The sequence below is a fragment of the Antechinus flavipes genome, chromosome 1 (assembly GCF_016432865.1).
Source record: "Antechinus flavipes isolate AdamAnt ecotype Samford, QLD, Australia chromosome 1, AdamAnt_v2, whole genome shotgun sequence".
NCBI classification, from domain to species: domain Eukaryota; kingdom Metazoa; phylum Chordata; class Mammalia; order Dasyuromorphia; family Dasyuridae; genus Antechinus; species Antechinus flavipes.
This window is the reverse complement of record NC_067398.1, coordinates 428,119,206-428,139,788: the sequence shown is the minus strand read 5'-3', so window position 1 is coordinate 428,139,788 and position 20,583 is coordinate 428,119,206. Positions and strand designations below refer to the sequence as shown.

The window sequence follows — 20,583 nt, the reverse complement described above, 5'->3', positions numbered from 1 at the left end:
GAACAAAGAGTGAGACTTAGAAAAGAATGCCATTTAGTCCAACTCTTGTTTTGCACTAAGGAAACAGACGCTAAGAGAATAATTAAGTACCTAAAATCACCTAGATAAATGCTCTGTTCTTCCCTCAAGTTACAGGTTATTTACTTATTGTATATCTTATAGGAGAATATGTAAGTCCTTTTAAGGTTTGACCCTTTTTATTTGTTTTTTAAAATCTCTCAATCCCAAATCTTAGTAAATGCATCTTTAATTAATAGTACTAGAGAACCACAAAGAAACCTTGTTCTTTCTCTTCTCTCCTTTTCTCAGTTACAAAAAAATTCTTTAATTTGAACTAATCATCAGGTGTGGTAGAGATAGTTGATTGGAAAGACTGAAGGTCTGTCTGAACTGTCTTCTGATTAGGGAGACATTACTATCAAAAATGTGGAGAATGTGATGTTGTATACAACTAAGAGTTAAATTTGTATGGTGAAGACAATTGGAATTTATGGCAGATACCAATAAGAAGCCCACTAAGTACCAAGGCTGCAAAGAGAACAATAGAACCACAGAATTTACAACTGAAAGGACCCCTCAAGATCATCTAATCCAACCCTCACTCCTTCACTTTAGTAAAGAAATCAAGCGACTCCCCAATGGCACACAGAAGTAGTCTATAGGAAGCAAGAAATTAAATGTAAATTCTCCAGCTACTAAATCAAAGTCTCTGTCCAATTGTTCTAATGAATTAGTCCCAGAAATAGTTACTGTTTGGAGAGATAAAAAAGACATTACTGATTGGGTTCAAGTTGGGGTAGGAAAGGAGAAGAGAAGGGGGTTTGGGGGCAAGTTTGTTCTTAGTAAGTTGGTCTTAACATATTGCAGAAAAACCAAGAATTGCTGTTGATTGTGAAAGGAATGTGACCAGTAGCCATGGCCATATGTGGTTCCTTTTCTTCTCATCTATCACATACTAATGTGTACTTTTGCAAGTCCAGTGATTACAAAAGACTTCAAGGAAATCAAAAGCAATAACTTGTTGAGAGAATATAATCGTTAGTATTATCTATCATTTGCACACCTTTCTTATTTTATTTCATTCAGTACTGTAGATGGAAAAGATCTTTTATTTTTGTCTAGTCTTAAAAGTCAAAAGAACGTTTAGAAGATTATTCACTTTAAATTTGTTTTTCTTCTTTTGTCCATGTTTACTCCAGGAAAATCTCCTTTCACCCCTAGTTGCATTAAAGCTCTATAGTTTACACTGATAGAGAGTTGGGAAGGCCACTTGGAATTAGGAAAAATTTGAATTGTAGAATTTTTAGACTAATAAAGTATTTTGTCATAGAAGAACTCGACTGGCCTATTTTCATAAATAATAAAGAAGTTTTTACAAATACCATAAATCTGCTATAAATGGATATTTCTGTTGCCTATTTTAAGTTTGTTCTCTTAACTAGTTTAAATATTTTTCCTATGATCTTGTTTACTTTAATAATTTACTTAGGAATCACTTTTTTCATGGATAAGATAAAAGTAAACTTTACTTTATTTCCCTTGAAATAAGCAAAAATTCTGAAGTGGTCTAGGCAGGACATGGGGGAAGGGGGGAGGAAATTGGAACACAAGGTTTTACAAGGGCTAATGTTGAAGAATTAGCCACACATATGTTTTGAAAAATAAAAAGTTTTAATTAAAAAATTTCTGAAATTATGAAAACCCAATTAATAAGATATTGCTGCCATGTCATGTGTTATTTTAAAATGTTAAATAACTGATAAACATGTCACATTTGGAAGCCATAAACCACTTACAAGATAGTATAACTGTACTAATATAAAAGTTGAGATTATAATCAGAACCTTCTATAAATCAGCTGTAGTTCCCAAATATATGATAGACTTAGAGGTAGAAGGGACCTGCCTTAGTTCACCTAGTTAATCCTCATTTTACATACAAGGATACTGAGACCCAGAGATATTTAGCCACTTGTTCAAGATCCCAGGATGAATAAGTGGCAGAACTGAGGTTTTGAACCCAGGGCTAATGACTCTAAATCCAATGTTTTTTTCCTAAGGCAAGTGCTTCTTCTAAGGCACATTACTAAAGAAAGATCACAAAACTTTTGCCAGAATAAAGTTAGTTGAGTGTGCATCATTTCAAGTTCTTGATGGTTATGGAATAATAGTGTCCCCTACAGTTAATTGAATTTCATCAAAAGAATTATATATTGATATCTTTATTCTGAAGGAGAGGCTTTGACCTTTTATGTGGCTAAAGATACCAGAAGTTGACAGGAATAAGCTCTACAATCCTGAAGAAAATGTAGTTGATTATTACCTTTATGATGGAATTGATTTCCTGTATGCATTTCTTTTCATTAAAAAACTATCACGATTGAAATATATATTGCTGTAGTGTTTTCTTCATTTCTTTCTCAAAAGACATCTGTGCAGACTTAGAAGCCTGTGACCTTCACTGGGCCAAGGCTCCTTAGTTTTGGGTGGAGCAGCATGTGATGTTTACAAAATGTTTGCCCTTGTCTTTTTTAAAATAGCCTTTTCCTACTTTATATTTGCAGCTGTAAGGGGGAATATTGAAACATTATTTAGTGTGAGTTGTAGGGCTTTATGTACATGCTGCACATAATCCTGCCCTGAAGATCACCAAAAGGATTTATGGAATAGTCAGTTATAGAAACTGGAGCTGGGGGGAAGAGGAAAAAAAATGTGTATGTGTATATATACATATATTTGCGTACACACCCACCCACACACACATACATAATATTGAGAGAGAGGAGGGGAAGAGAGACATACACAGACAGACACTTCAGTCTCAGGGAGCTGGAAGGTTAGAAGGAAATTCCCAGCCTGAGTTCTAATTGGCTCTGCTCCTTGATTCAGCAATGTTAAAGCCATCAGGTCAATGGGAACAGAAGAGAGTCACAGATAAATGGAAGTTCCTTACTATCTTTGGAAAGTAATATAAATGATGAAGCTCTGTTCAGTTTTTTTCAAAATAGTTTCTTTCTATCTCCCCCTGTTACTGTTTACAATCTAGTGATGTTAAAGTTGGTTCTTGTAATGTTTGCAGCTAATCACTCAATGCTGTATTTATATTGCTAATTGTAACAGTTCTGTAAATCCCATGCAAATGATGTCTGGGGATGGGGTGGGTGGAGGCAGCTTTAGTAGAGAGGAGTAGCCCTATATCCAGTATCTCTACATGCCAGAGTTTTATCTGTTGTAATCCCTGATAGAAAGAGAGTTTACTTTTAAAACAGTTATCATTCACCAGACAGGCTAATATTTCATACTTGTGGTTACTTTAATGTTCTGATCCAACCAACTGTTTTATGTGTTTAATAGTTCCCCCTAGCAAAAAAAGGTCAGTGACTTATTTTCTTAGAATCTTTTAGGCCAGTAGGATCCACTTAAATGACTGCCTTTTCTCAGTACACAGAATGCACTCATAGAATCAGCATATTTCACCAAAGCAGAGTACTGTTTTTCCTTTTGTTTTTGCATCTGCATTACTCAGACTAGTGCCTTTACACAGCAGGCCCTTGATATTTGATTATTGAATTGGAGTGATTTATTCTCTTCTCATCAGTAGGATCAGAGCTCATGAGAAAAGTTTACACATTTTAGCAGAACAGTAAAGAAAATAAAAGAAGATCTTGGAAATTTTTTTCCTTGACTAAATAATGTATCTCCAATGGGAAGATTTTATCTTATGAAATTGGTTTGCAGAGAAAATGGTTTTACCATTGTTTTACAAATTTGTAGTAAGAGAGACTGAAATAAATAGTAACTTTGTAAATAAAACAGATAGCAACTTTATAACCTTATTATTAGGGATTTTACAATACTTGGAAGAAAAGATAATACATGTAGCATTTCTCCTCAGTACGGAACATTATACATAACTTTCTGCTTTTATATAATGACAAGAAACCTATCTTGGAAACTACAAATTAGCTTGGGTTTGCCAGTTTGAGTTTCCTGGGCTTGGTACTTAGACGACCTTAGTCAAGTTATTTCTCTATATTTTTCTATTTCCTCACCTGGAGATAGTATCTAGGGTTCACTCTCACATGTGGGCATGCTCCTCCAGAAAATACCTATGGTTAAAAGCACCTTGTCAACATGTACCAAAAATCATAGATCAATCTATATGCATTTCCTTAAATCTTTATTTTTATTAAGGCACCCAGAGGACACTAATGTATAATCAACCAAAGAAAAATAGGTGATTAAGATTTCCTATGACTAGAAGTACTTTCCCCTAATTATGCTATGGCATGAAATGTGGGGATGGGAAGCAGAATATCTACAGGGAACATGGTGATCAGAGAACATGCATGGAGTGGAACACACAGAGGGAAAAAACACGTCTTGGGAGCCACTCCTATCTTACACATGTCCTATGTACAGTGAGCGCCTGGCACAGAATAAGACTTAAATAAATTCTTGTTGTCTTTCTGCTTACCTTTTGCAGATCATTTAACCTGTCTGGGTCTCAGTTTACCAGTAAGGTAAAATGGGGAAAGTGAATTAGACCTGCCTGTCTTAGATTCTCATATTCTTTTTTCTGGTCTCCACTGAGCTGGCATCCTTTCCTGCCAATTGCAGGAAAAGATAGAGAAGCTGATTACTATTTTTTTTTTTTTTTGCTGAGGCAATTGGGGTTAAATGACTTGTCCTGGGTCACACAGCTAGGACGTGTTAAGTGCCTGAGATCACATTTGAACTCATGTCCTCCTGACTTCAGAGCTGGTATTGTATCCACTGCGCCATCTACTTGCCCCTGATTACTATCTTTAGAATTTTTTTTTTTAGTTTTTTCCCCCCAGTTATGCATATAGACATCTTTTGACTTTCATCTTAAAAAAAATTGAGTTCCAAATTTTCTCTCTCCCTCTCACACCTTTCCCCTCCTTGAGAAGATAAGCATATTATTGCCTCTTAAAAGCTCCAATTGTATTGTGGTTAAAACCCCAGCTAGCCACAAGCAAGAAAAACCTTTATAGGGTTACAATGAAAACTCTATAGAGAATTTTTAACTCATTTGAGCTTCTTTTCTTCTGCTGGATCTTGGAATCAAAGGCTGACAAGAGGTTAGGTCTAAATTTTATCTAAAATATCATCTCTGTTAGTATTAGTAAAATAGCAAAGGAGCTGGGGTAAGATTTTCCTCCTAACTTCTCTAATGCCCTCAGTTTAGAATTAAGTCAACAAAACAAGCCTTTTAAGTACTTACTAGGTGCCTTGCATTATGTGCTCTAAGAAAGAATCCTTGCCTTCAAGAAGCTTACATTCTAATATGAAAAGACAACAAAAAAACTGGAGCTGAAGAGTATGTATGTGAATAGGTATGACTTAAAGTTGATGAAAATAGACTCATTGCCCTTCCTTCTCCTTACAGGGAAAATATCTTTACATGTAAACTGAGGATAATGATAATCATGCAACTTATCTCTCGTTGTTGTGATGTGGGTACTTTGCATCATAAAAATAAGAAATATACCCTAAAAGTATAGTCATCTAGTGTAAAGTGAGTTGTCCAATAAGAAAGGGAAAAAAAGAGGAAACTTAAGAAAATTTATGTATAATGTCAATGTAAAGTTTGCTTTTAAAATCAAATTCATCCTAAATTTTAAATTCTAGTATCTATTTTACTAAAACTGAGGATGATGACACTCATGTCACATATCTCTCAAGATTCTTATGAGGAGAATACTTTGGATATTATAAAGCACCATTATATATAGGATATATCCCTAAAAAAAATCCCTAAAATTAAAAAAAACCCACTACTCTATAGTGAATAATATGGTCTGAAATGAGGAGGAAAAAAAGGAGAGACAGCTGGAGTTACAAAGATAGAATAAGGAGTTTAAATTCTAATGAAGGATAGTGTGTAAAAGAAAGATACACACAAATAAACGATATAAAGGAGAATGATATTAATATGAAAGAGGCATCATTTTTGCCAGAGGGCAGGGGATCAGAGAAGACTTCAGGGAGAAGAGTGTCATGTAAGCTGGGCCTTGAAGGAAAGGAAGGTTTTCATTAAGAGAGTAGGTGAAATACAAAAGAAGCAAAAAGTTCCTTTTTTTTTTTTTTTTTTTGGTAGGGTAGTGGTACAAGAAGGGTGTGATCAAAGGCACAGAGATAGAAGAAGGCAGATAAAGACATAGTTGGAATTGTCCAGTGTGGTCTGGAAAGAGGGTATATGAAAGGAAAATGCAAATTTAGGCTTGAAATATGGATTGAAACAGATTATGGCAGGCTTTGAATGCTAGATCTGGAGTTCAGAGTCTTAAGAAACATTTTTTCTTCTTTGAGCAGTACATAAAGACTCAATACATTATGTTTTCCAAAACTGACCATAGTAAATTCAAATAAAATGGCAGAGAAGCAAAAAGTTTTTTTTTTTGTTTTTTGTTTTTTTTGGGGGGAGGGAATAGTACTTCAAGCGAGACATTAGAGTGAATGAAAACTAAGAGAAAGATACATTTTATGACAGGCAATTTCATGTCCAATTACCTAATTTAAATCATGTGTAACCATTTGTATAGTGATTTAGAAGTTTCACATAAAAGACATTTTCTATTAATAATATTGACACATGAAATAATTTTTAAAAAACTGTCCACATAAATTTCATCCCTAAATGGTGTTTTACATATTCTACGTAGAAGATATTTTTGGAAAATTTTTATTTGGAGAAAAAAAATCCAACGGAACTTCACAACTTCCTCTGCGTAAAAGAGCAAATTTACTGAAGCACAACTTAGCAAAAGGGATTTTATTTGCAAGGCTTTTTTGTTATCTCAAGGTAGATAATTCTGATAGCTCTATCTACCTGAGTAGTTTTGATGTTGACTTTAAGATAGGTATGTATGAGATTATTTGTAGGACATTTACAGTGTGATTACAGTAAAGTTACTTGAGTCAGAAGTGGGAACTTTGTCACTTGCTAATGCATATCTCTGTAGTATATTAGTAGTAATTGTTTCCTAAAAGGTAACATCTGACCTGAAGAATTATATTATTAGCAGAAACTTTGTGTTCATAATTTTCCTAAGACTATTAAAAGATTGTAATCAATCAAGGAGACATTTGAGCTTCACTTATGAGGTACTTAACTAGTAACAAATACCTATAATAAAGCTTTCTTTCCATTCAGGCCGTGGGAGAAAATAACAATGCTAGATCATGCTGCATTTTAAGAGAATTAAAGATGTGGAACCCAAGTATTAGAGAAAATGAAAACAAAAAGTTTGGTAAAGTCTTTTACAGGTGGCATTTAGTACTTTGGTTTATTAGCAAGAAGAGAAGATATGATTTAGAGGAAAGGTTTCTAAATTTGGAGTCAGGATCTGGGTTCATATTGTGGTTTTTCAGCTTCCTGCCTTAGTGACCCAAGGAAAATAATTTTTTCTCATTGAGCCTTGATTTACTCATCAGTCAAATGGGCATGTTAGATTAAATGAACTGTTCAAGGTTCCTCCCAGCTTTAAAGCTATGATCCTAAGGTGGAAGGCTGTGGGGTACTAATCTTAAAGGATAAGCTTGGTTAGTTTTTTTCCTCCCTGTAGCATCAAACTTATCTCTGTAGTTTTGTTTTGTTTTGTTTTGTTTTGTTTTTTTTACATTTACCTACTATACAGTAGAATTGAATAATGAGAAGCAACATGATGCAGTCAATAAAGATCCTCCTTTGTTTGGAGTTTGGAAAAATCTGGGTTCAGGTCTTGTTTCTTTCACATTATCAATAGTTGTTTGTGGCATAGGGCAAGTTACTTAATTATTTAGTGCCCCAATGATACTTAAAGACTGTAAATTGCAGAGGACTTTCAGACCTGTATAAATGGAGCAAATACAAAGGATATTCCCTATACTGATGAAATCACAGATGAGAGCCAAAAAGCAAGAAACAAACAAAGAGGTATAATGGTACATTCAACATTTTCTTCTCCTCTTCCAACTTTTGACACTAAAGGTAGCATGTAGCAAACAAACAATTTTGGGTAATAATTTTGAAAATCATGAAAATGCCAAATGAATTGGTAATTCTTTCTCTGTGTATAATTCTTTAACATTTCATCTGATCTCACTCACTTCATGCTTTAGTATTCAATTTAATTGGCTGTCATAGCCAAAATTTAAAAAAAAAATTAGCTGTGACCTGCTTTCTGGAGAACCATTAAGTCTGGTCCTTGAGTGATAGCCATGCAATCTGTCACTAGTCCCAGTTCTCAAAGCTTTTCCAGTTTGGTAAGACCTGCCTGGAGCTTGTACTCACTTGGCTGGCATCACCTTGGAGATTCCAGGGTCACCTCCATGCCATGGAGATGCATTGAAAGAAGGACTTTGGTGAAGGATATTATGTAATATCAGAACATAATGCAAAGTGAATCATTTATGACTTAGAATTTAAAAGTACTTATGGTAATTTATGTTAATATATCATAATTTATTTAGAAAAGGGGACAGATGTTGATATGGTGCAGTCACAGCTGTTCACCATACCATTATTAAATCACTATATTATATGACAGCGTTTGAAACAAACTTTTTTGTCCTTAGTCAAGTTGAGTGCTGTGGATTAAAGTGTCTTTTAAAATGTTGATCCTCTGAAAGCTTATTCCTCCATTAAACAATGATGATTATGGAGGGAAAAACTATTTCCTCATCGTCAGTAGATTGCAAAATCGGTATCTCTCTTTTGTCTCACCTACTGGTTTTTTCCTTATCACTTTCAAACAAGCTAAAATCTCCCGTATTTTTAAAAACAAACACAAAAAAAAAACTCCCCAAAGCCCCAGAACCAAACCCAGCTTTCCCTGTCAATTCCTCTTCCTTCAAACTATCCTCTTTTATGCCTTAATCGTTTGCAATCTCTTTTCAGTTCTTGTCACTCACTGAAACTGTTCTTTCTTTCCAAAGTTACCAACTTATGTTTTAATTGGGGAAGATTGTATTCAAAAGGGAGCAAGATAGGAGGTTAAAAGAGATGGGGACAATGTATAGTAATGGCCAGGAAGTAACTTGTTCAACTGGTTCCTCATAAGAAAAGGTCAAAAGATAACTTTTCCTCATGGACCCAGTAAAAAGTTCAAAATGATTTTGTTGGGTAAGAGGTCAAGTTTGAGGAGAAAGGCCTGAGTAGATGTAATATGATTTGCAAATGACCTTATTTTATAAGGATGAAATCCTATTAAATAATTTTTATTCTCAAATTGTACTAAAAGCCGTCTCTCTATACCTTGTACTCTCTCCTGGATAATTTTGTTCCTCTGTATTTTTTATATTAATTTTAAAAGTTTTGTTGATGTATTTTATTTTTATATTATAAACATGTACATTATTCTTATTTTGTGAGAGGTTCCTTATTATAAAATAAAACAGCTAAGTAGTATGCCATGACTTCAAATGAAAGTATATGCAACATTTTGTATCTGTGATACCCTTACTTTCATTTTCTGAACAGGAATCAATTTTCTCACTCTCTCTCCACCCTCTGAATTGGGGGAGGAGAGAAACATTTCTTATAACAAATATTATTAATCAAGCAAAATATATTCCTTCATCAGATGCATATAAAAACAAATGTCTCATTCAGCTTAAAAGGAAATACGGTATGCTAATCCATACACAAAGATCATTGAGGGTTACATATTGACTTAGTTTTAAAATGTAATATTATTTTAAAAAATTACATTCTAATTTATTTGTTGAATTTTTAAAATAATATTTTAATCTGATTTGAGGAGAAGGATTATGAACCACATTTTAAAACACTATGCTCTAATTCTGTTACATCTCTGCCATAGATCTTATATCAGTCTTTTGGCATCATGAATGTTCATTGTATCAATTATAGTTAGTACAGCCTTTAAAGTTATTTATTTTTGCATTGTGATTATTATATGAATTATTCTCATGATTCTGTCTACTTCACTTTTTATCAATTCATAAAAGTCTTTCCATATTGTTTTGATTTCATCTATTTCCTCATTTTCTATAGCATATTCATACTCTATATTTATATACCACAGCTCATTCATTCAGCCATTGTTCAATTGTTGAACATCCTCATAATATATTTTGGGTATAAGCCTAACAATGGTATCGCTAGATCAAAGGGCACACACTGTTAGTAACTTTTCATGTATAATTCCCAATTGCTTTCCAAGAATGGCCCATTCTCAGGTTCACCAAAAGTACATAAGTGTGCCTTTGTTGTTGTTGCTGTTGTTTTAACCACAGTCCCTCCAATATCTATTATTTCCTCTTCAGAATTAATGATAAACAACAACCTCCTTGAATATGGGACTGTCTTTTGCCTTTTTATTTTATTTTATTTTGTGTATATCCAGGCACCACAGTGCTTGGCACAGAGTCAGCACTTAAAAAAAAATGTTTATCAATTGACTGAATCAGCTATACTTCATGTAATAAAGTTTTTAGCAGACTTTCTGCACAATTGTCTTGAAAAGTTCCAATATTTCTTGAGAGGTTTTAAGATTAGCACAGAATACAGTGGCCCTAATATTGTCTGCTTTGTTTAGGACACTAGATTTTTCGTCTTCTTCTATTTTTTTTTTAAGCTGAGGCAATTGGGGTTAAGTGACTTGCCCAGGATCACACAGCTAGGGTTAAGTGTCTGAGGTCGAATTTGAACTTGGGTGCTCCTGACTTCAGGGCTGGTGCTCTAACTACTGCCCCACCTAGATTTCTCTTAATACCATCTCAGATCACATCAATTTCTTTGACTGTCAGCTCATATTACTTATTTAAATGGAAGTTTTGGTCAAGTAAAACATGAATTCTGATATCTGGGAACATCTCCTTTATTATATATTTTTTTGTGAGTATGTTTTTTTTTTTTTCCCTTAAGTGCAGAAAATCTCCATGAAATTTTCTATGCCCAGTGTAGCTCAGTTCCTCTTCCCTATACTCTTAGGTTTTTTTCTAAAACTCTACTTTATCTTATTTGTTCCTCATAATAACCTTGTGAACCCACAATTTGTTGATGAGGAAACCGAGAGTCATATTGATGCGGGAAAGATTTCTTTCTAGATTCCCACCCTCTCCTAGTTAATAATGTAAATTGCCCTTTAACTCACAAATCCTAGTCCCTTTGAATTCCAATAAAAGATCTGACCTGTTCCCAGCCCCACCCGGATATGAGCCAACTTTGGGGCTACACCCGAAAGCCCCTCGAGCTAAGTCTCCTATTATAAAAAGGCCACGCTGGGAACCCCTCTTTGCAGAGATTCCAAACATGGCTACCATGTGAGGACCCTCTGTCCACTGGACCCTCTGTCCAGTGCCCTCCTTATCTCTACCTTCGCCTATACTTATCTTTGCTTATCCAATAATAAACCTCTTTTATCAATCTAGCTCTCCGGGCCAATAAATGCTTTTATTGGGAACTCGCGCCACTACTAGACCCCCTTGCGCCGAATCTGTATCCCAAACCTGCCACTAGACTTTAACCCTAATTTCATTTAGGTACCCCAAAGCTAGACCTCAACAATATAGCTTGTGAATTTCTTCTGGTCAAACAAATAATAAGTGCAATTTATTTATATTAAATTTATGTGCAGAGGGGGAATTGAACTCAGAATTCCTTGTTAATAAAATTAAGGAGTTGGAATAGGGGACATGATTCTTTCTAGATCCAATAGTCTAATTCTGTGAGGATTAGCCCAGATGTTTTATTTTTTGATAAGTTTATTTCTAAAGACTCTTTTTTGGAGAGCAAAAGTATTCTTTTTTTGATATTATACTTATATAATCAGATGAATTATATAATCAGAGAATATTTCTTTAAGTGCTGAGGTTCTAAGACCTCTGACTTCTGGGCTTTCTTGATTTGATTGTTCTTGGTACCATTACCGACAGAGTTGACTTTGGGGCAAATTGCAAATTAGATTAGTCCCTGTCTGTATTTAAAATCTTGGCTAGGACTCTACTCTTGGATTTATAGCCATCAGGGTCAATTCAGATCCAGAAGAGGTTAAAGAAAAAAAAAAAAGTTGACGTCTGCAGTTGGTTTTCCTATTACTAAGATTTAATTAATTATACTAAATAAACTTAGTATAACATGAAGAATGATCACCAATAAACAAAATTAAATCACACTTATTAAGATAAATGAGGGAAATACATTTGGGAAAGCAAGAGCTTTAATTTTCTTTTGATAAGGTTTGTTTACTTGCTAAATCACAGTTCCATCAGCTGCAAAACTCCCACTAATTAGTATGAATTAGTTAGGCGCTGCTATACTAGTCTCCCAATTGATTCAATTTCTTTTTTCAAAACAAATTGACATTATTTTAGTTATGAAGAAATTGTTTTTTCTCACCTAATGAATATATTAGATAATTGACTTTTTAAAATTTACTTTTGCATAGTTAAGGGTTCACAATGCTGTTGCAGAAACAAATGAAGATCACTCTCATTTATATGGTGCTTCAAAGTCTCTCATTTCAAACCCGTGAGGTAGATGTTTCTTTTATGCCCATTTTACAGATGAGAAAACAAAAGATGAAACACATTAAGTGACTTTTGATTATATAGTTGGTTATATGTCAGAGGCAAGATTACCACATCACTTAGTATGTCTTCCTTAACCATTAAAAGACATGATGTATTAAGATGTTTCATTTTACTAGATTTTATTGGTTGGCAATCTTTTACTGGCATTTAGATATTAAATATTTGAGTTGTATCTGTTCTATTCTTTTCCCCTCCCTACCATGCTTTAAGCTTAAGTATTTCAAAAGACTCCTTTCTTGAGAAGGAACAGAAAAGTTTTTCTCAAAGGTTTTAATAGAAAGTTTTATATGTACTTCATTTTCCAATTTTGTAACACAGCAGGTAGTTTTGCTTTTGAAAGGCATTATAATACTAGTAGCAATGTAAATTAGACTATTGCATTTTAGTCTTTTCAAATGCTCTATTAACATTTGTTGGAAGTAGTTGGTAATAGAAATAAGTCTTAAATTTTAATGCTTTTTGCTTCACTTTCATGTACTTTAAGAGAAGGTATGGTATAATACAAATAAAAAGGAGGGAGGGGGGAAGAGTTCTTGAATATCAGCTGCTCCTGCCCACAGAGCTAACAACAATGGTACCAAAATAGGCATCTGTCCAAAGTTGCAGGATGCAGGAGTCCAGATCTTAATGATCTGTGGGTGTTTATTTTGTGATAAGAAAGGAAACAGCATTTGTTAAGTGCTGATTATGCTCCAGACCTTAGACTAAGCTCTTTACAAAATTTATCATTTTTGTTTCTTATATCAACCATGGGATTGTATGATTGTATTACATATAACACATATATACATATGTAATATAAATATCATAATATATGATATATTCACATTGTATGTAATATTATAATCTCCATTTTACAGTTGAAAAAATTGAGACAGTTATTTAATGATCTGCCCAGAATCAAATATGTGTGATATGAAGATTCACAGATTCAAGTGAATAGCATTAACATTAAAAAATCTTCAAATGTAAGGGACCTCAGTTTTCCTTTCACTTTTATTATTTCTCATTCCATCATTACAGCATACTATTATTCTTATTTTACAGATGGCAAAGTGGATTCAGAAAAACATTTAATGACTTGGCCCTGAGACCAAACCTCAGACAAAGTTCCTGATTTTTAAACTAATATTATTTAAACCAGGTTTTACTGCATTTTCCTTCAATTTAAGGTAAAGTAAACATGGGGAGTTTGGGGGCTAATCATATGTTTTGCGTGACCCTGAAGTGCCCCATTCTAATTTATTATCTAAAGTAGGTTCAAGGATGTGCATTTCAATATTTAAAAAAAAACCAGGCTCCTAGTACACTAGACAAACCTAATGTATTTGGGCACATACCTTAAAACAAAAAGTTTTTAACTCTTCAGAGTAGCCATGTTACAAAACCTTACAGATTACTGAGGCCTGAGTAGATACCATAAACAACTTAGAGCTATTAAAAGACTGATCATTACTATTCTCTTGTTTTGCATTTGCATATTATTGCTTATGGTTATTGAATTTATGTATCCTGTTCCAGGCATGTCTAACATATCTATTTTCTGGGAAGCCAGATACTTTTCTATAAAATATCATAGCTATCCCACAGAGTTTTAATTCATTTTGGAGATAATTCTGACTCATTCCTACTATTTTTGAAAGATCAAATTATCTAATTGGAATGTGACAATAGCAGTTCCTTTTAAAACTCTTTCCATAGTGTGACCCTGGGTAAGTCACTTAACCCCAATTGCCTCAGCAAAAAAACACAACAAAACAAAGCAAAACCAAAATTCTTTCCATAGGGAGATTTGGTCTCTTCTAGTATTAGAGCTATGGGTCCTAGTAGTCCTTATTTGGTTGAATACTAAACAGTAGGCTTTCATTCAGTAGCAGAAAGTGCCATGTTTGCTAGAATCTTTTCTTCTCTCTTATAGAGGTTCAGAAATTTTCTTAGAAGAAGGAGAATAATACCTATTTCTTCAATCTAGATATTGCTCTTAAAATTGATAGTTTAAATTTGAGTGTGTTATTTAGCTGGAATTGCACTTTCTACTTTGACTTCTCTACTCCAATTCATCCTCCACAGAGGTGCCATAGTAACTTTCCTTAAGTCAAGATTTTACCATATCATTTCATGATTCAGTAAACTCCAATGGCTCATTTTTTCTCTAGGATAAATTCTTGTTAGCTTTTAAAGGCCTCATCTTGTCTCTTCAGTCTCTTTGAACATTTTTTCTTTTTTCGACAGTCATTTCTCTACTCAAATTTGCCTTCTTGTACAAGTCCTCATATATGACATTCCACCTTCATCTCCCATCTCCATGCATTTGCTATGGCCGTTGTTTATGCCTGGAATGTGCTCTTTTTTTACCCCTTACCCTCTTCCCCCTCAGAGAATTCTTCATTTCCCTTATGCCATAGATCAATCTCTTGATCTCCCCCACCCCCAACTGCTATTGTCCTCCTTTCCAATTCATCCAAGGATGAATTGTATGTATTTTGTACTTATCCCATATGTATACACTTATGTATATCAATTCTGTATTCCCCTGAAGCATGTAGGCTTTTTGAGAAAAGAGATTATTTCACTTTTTTCTTTCTTAATTTTTTAAAAAGAATTTAGCACAGTACCAAGCCAATAATTAAAATTAAGAAGGATTAAAGAATTCTTCCTGTAAAAGTGAGGTTTTGGGAAGACCTAAAGGAAACCAGGAAGGTTATTGGTTAAAACAGGGGAAGGATAATTTTCCAGGAATAAGGGACAGCCAGAGAAAATTCCTGGAGTTAGAGAGGAAGTAATTTGTAAAACTGAAAAGGTTGGAGGATGGCTAGATTATGAAAGTTTATGATATGAAGGAAGGAACAAATGAGTGATGATGTTGAGAATCTGTGAGGATTGGAAGATGATAGCTGAGAGCTCCCTTTGAGTTGTCTAAGTCTTAATGAATATTAAATTACATGAAAGGTTGTATTAGGTATATAAATAATATGAAAGGGATGGTGGGAAGAAGAAACTTGAGGTAGTGAGAAAAATTTTGAGTCCAAATAAATACATATTTATTGTATTTGCTTCCATCTATCAGTTATAAGAGCAGTCTCTAGACTTAAAATGACATTCACTTTCTTCTAAAAGAAATTATGTATGAATCTTGCCCCCAGGATGTAAATATGAATTATAATAATATTGGTACTTTTATTTCTGGTTGACTTTATATGATTTGATATTGGGTAGCTAGCTACAGCTGCACTTTTTTTGTAACTGAATAAACTAAGGTAAAGGGCGTGAAAAGCAGAAATTTTTGGTTAATCTTTGAAAAATGCTTCTTAGTGGAAGTCACACTATCTGCTCATCAGCATCAACAGATACGAATTGAGCCTGTAATATAGGGTGATGACAGTGAAGTCAATGGGATATTATAGGAAAATCTATTAGTAGGAAAAAAATGGTAAAAACCAATTCAAACATCCCTAAATAACATTTAGAGGAGATTTGGTTGTTCCAAATCATACTCTGAAAGACTATTTAATTTCTAAGAAGGTTAATAAAATAATTGCATAATTATAATATGCAATTATATAATGCAAATATAAAATAAAATAATGCATGATTAAAGGTTTGCTTAGGATTAATTAATAGTACATTGAAGTTTAAAAAATAAACTGTTAATATAATTTATAGTACTTTGGGATCTTCCAATCAGTATATAACATGGACTTGAAATATAATTTTATTTTAAATAATTATAGAAAGTTACAGGAATTATAACTTTGCTTTTTTGTTATATATTGTTTTTCATATCTATGAACTTAATGGGAAGTGTGTGCTCAGGAATGCACCCCCATTTATAACGTTGTTACACTGGGGAAATACGATCTACTTTATGGTGCTTCACTTTGAAATGGTGTGCAGGCATACAATATGGTTAAAAGTAGTGATTAACTCTATTTAAATATAATAAGGCCATATTTAATGTGAATTCTGCAGATTCAGACTTTTCATGTTGAAATCCAACTTATCCCATTCAACAAACATTTACTGTGTATTCTTTAGATATTTGCTTTCAGTTTTTGATTATTTGCTTTGTGTATTGTCCTTTGCTTTGTGTATAGCCTTTTTCAGTTCTAAAATGGCTTTATCCACCAGCTACTATGTACTTAGTCTACTTTTTCTCAGTTTGTTATTTTTTTGAACAGTTTTTAAAAGAAGCTGTATACTGTGGTATAATATTTTGATTGCTTTATTTTTTGCCTTTTAGATCCTGTAGATAATTCTCTCTATCTGTGGATAAGAGAGGAGATAATCAGTTGTCAATTTATTGACAACTATATCAAGTTGCCACAAGTTCTGGGTGAACAAAAAAAAATGATCAGTGTTTTATGCTTGAACAATTTTTGAGTGATGGGGATATTTGTCACTAGTTTTTAAAGTGATTTCTTGACATAGAAACAAGTATTAGGAGTTATGCCTAAATTTTCTTATTGAGAAAATAGACATTTTTGGGGTCCATTGTAACTCTCTTTGTGGTAATGGTGATTTAATGTGTTAATATCAGCAATGAAGTAGAGTGATTTTGGGGGGAAATTATTCAGGATTATTAATTTAGGGTGTTCACAAAAGATCTGAGAATCAAATTAAGTCTTATAGGGAAAATATTATTGCTTTTTGTGTTAACCACATTAAGTCAGAAATTAGTATTGTAAATACCAATTACCTTGTCACTATTTAGAATTCAATATTTACTTTTGTTCTATGAGCAATTTTCTTTCGATTTTTAAAGCAGAATTCTAGTCAATAATTAAAACACCCAATTTAGGACTGGTTAGTTCATTTTAAAAAATGTAGATGTAGGAATCGGAGAGAGAAAATTTTAATTTAATGACATCAAACAAATAAATGAGTGTCATCTTTAATTATTACTGTACAAAATAGCTACTGCTACATATATATTGAATATATACATGTGTATAATTAGATGTGGTTTAGGAAAGTTACTTTTTTATTGAGAAAATACCTGTTTTTAATTGAGATTATGAGATTATTGACAGAGCAAATGTAGGTCTACTCTCAGTGGGTAGGATGTTACTTAGTGGTATTCAGAGAAGAATAGGTAAGACACATCCAAAAGGTATATTATTTAGGTATAATTATGATGCAGGCCAAATGTCATATTTCCAGTGTTCTCCATATTTGTTCTTCATAGCACTTTCCTCTGTTGCCTGATTTCTTTGATAGTGATAAATTATCTGAGAACCAGCTAAATTCAGTGCGCTCGCTCGCTCTCTCTCTCTCTCTCCCTCTCCTCTCTCTCTTTCTTTCTTTGTCTTGCTTTCTTCTGTCTCTCTGTGTCTCTTTGTCTCTATCTCCCCCTGTCTCTCTCTCTCTGTCTCTGTCTCCCTCTTCTCTCTCTGTCTTTCTGTCTCTCTCTCTCTCTCTCTGTATTTCTCTCGATGTCTGTCTGTGTCTCTATCTCTGTCCCTCTCTGTGTCTGTCTGTCTCTTTTTGTCTCTTTTCCCCTCCCCTCTCCCTCCTCTCTAGTCTATCACTATCTATATCTTTCTACCTAGTTATATATCTAGCTTCTGTATACATCCTGTCCTGAGATTAGAATCAAAACTCAGCAGAGCAGAATAAAGAATATTCATCTCCTGTCTCCTTCTGGTCTTTCTCCATATCTCAAATTCATATCCCACACAATTCTCAGACATATTGTGTTAGTAGAATTCTGTAGTACCTTGGAAGCAATTTATAGTTTGAATTTTAACCAAAACAATTCTTTCATGCTCTGCTGCTTATTTCAGTGGTGTCAACAACTAAGCCTGAAACCAAGACTCCTAGATGGTACCAATGGGAAACTTCAAAAGCAGTTGCAGATTTACTCGAAACAGTCGATTTTATTACAAGTACTGAGGGGGGAATTTAAACAACTATGTACTCTGAGACAATTTCAAAAGGTCGAGTGAATATGTATTGGTTTCTTAATGGTAAATACACTATATGGGTGACTGGCACCCTAGGATAAACCAACAGGGCCCCTCCTTTGTCACACAGGAGAGAAGCACAGCCTTGTGCAGGATTAGTTATTATTTAGATAAGTTAACATAAGTTCTACAATTGACTGAAATCATTGCTAACTAGCATAGTCCATAAGGGTCAAGATGCTAGTGCAACATGTACTGTATAGTAGTCACACCGGACTGAGATTTAGGAAGTATGGATTTATTTCCAGTCTTATTGTGTAGACTTTGAAAATTTCTTAGTAACTTTTTACTTCAGTTTTTCCATCACTTAAAGATAGGATAATTAAATTTTGTCCTATCATCATACTTACAAAGTAGTCTAAATACTTATCCATGGATACTTCTGAAAGTTTTCAAATCAAATGAAAGATAGATTATTAGGAGCATTACCTACAGATTTCATTTCCCCTAAGGATAGAAAAAAAAAGAAAAGGACTTTAATTACAGCTAGAGGAATTATAGATCTTAGAATCTATGGGTTTTGAACTCAAAGGGACTTTGGAGGTGTTTTAGTACAAGTCTCTCACTTTATAGGTGAGGAAACTTATAAGTTATATGTTAGCTACTATATAAATTAACTACTATTTAAGCCCATATAAGTTAGGTGACTTTTCTAATAAGAGACAAGTCTTGTGTCTTTGAAGCCAGTGCTTTCTTTATTGTTCCACGAGGATAAGAATAAATCTGTATCATTTTGCTAGTGGATTAGTTCTGAACATCAAGAAAAACTTGTAATAGGACCTCAGTAAGGAGAATTTTAATTATTACTAATAATATAGGTCATACTGAAGCAGCATATCTTTTATATCTTCTGTGCTCATTTAGAAGTTTAGAGGTAACAGAGATTCAGAACTGATGCTGTCTTTGGACCAATTTAATTTAACAACTTTTTAGATTGGACTAGACTAGATTAGATTTAGATTAGATTAGAATAGACACAGTAGAGTGAGTGCTAGAGTGGAGTGAGGAAGACCTGAATTCAAGTCCTATTTGAGACTCTTAATAAATGTATAATCTAGCACAAGTTTTTTAACATCTCTGAGCCTTAGTTTTTTTATCTTTAAAATGGGGATAATAATAATAGTACCTATACCCAGGGTAGTTGTGAGGAAAAAATGAAATATTTGCAAAGTACCTTGCAAATCTCACAATGTTTTATAAATGTTAGCAACTATTATATTTATTTTACTCCTGTTATTTTTAAAGCCTTGTAATAGTAAAATTTCCAAGTATTTGGTGTTTCCTAATTCTGTTAGGACAATTTCTTTCATGTATATAGGTATCATTTGGGCTGAACAATTAAGTACAAATATTTATATACTTCCTTCACATATCTTAGTTAGAATAGGGGGTGAGTTTCAAGGTGTGATCCCATCAAAAAAAGGAGAAACATTTCTTCATTGCTAGTAAAAATCTGTGGAAAATATAGTGTAGCATTCAAAAAGTAGTTGCCAATTTTGTGCCTCTTGTGTTCCGTACATAACAACAATGTTTGTTTTGTAAAATAAAATCATAGCAGTAGGTTACAGGGAAAATTATCTAATTAGGGCATATTAAGAGGAAATTTTCCACCTGTTGCTTGTATTGTGGAACACTCAAATGTGATCTTTAAGTACCAATTTTGGGTTTGGTTGGTAGTTGTTTTTAATAACATACTTTCATTTTGCCATCATAGAAATTAGAATATTTTGAGACTACATATTTCATAAATAAACCCCAAAAGAATAATTAAGAATCTTATGATGTAAAAATAACTTTTTGTGTTCTCTTTGAATTTCGAATGTTGATGAAAATGTGGTAGAATTGAAGGCATCTTGGAACTGAGAGCCAAGAGACTGAAGTATTTTTTTTTTTTTTTTTACCAGTGGGCAGTTTTGAAACTGACTATCTTTATCTATGAACTTAGTTTCATTGGCCCAAGCAAGAAAGTAGTTGAGGAGAAATGCAAATCAGATAGAAATAAACTGCTTAAGTGAACCCCTACTTTTTATTTTATATGATGACTATATTTGCATATC

At 33.5% G+C, this 20,583-nt stretch overlaps 1 protein-coding gene across 2 annotated transcripts in view; it reads left to right on the top strand.

The window, feature by feature from the left end:
- The window catches only part of RNF152 (ring finger protein 152), a 101,105-nt gene that overhangs the window by 16,669 nt on the left and 63,853 nt on the right, over nt 1-20,583 (top strand). The window contains exon 2 of one of the 2 annotated variants that reach the window (XM_051969898.1): nt 13,611-13,735. The exons of the other annotated variant lie outside the window; for it this stretch is intronic. The gene's annotated coding sequence lies outside the window, so the exon portion shown is untranslated. The remainder of the gene's footprint in view (nt 1-13,610; nt 13,736-20,583) is intronic. 2 annotated transcript variants of the gene reach the window in all.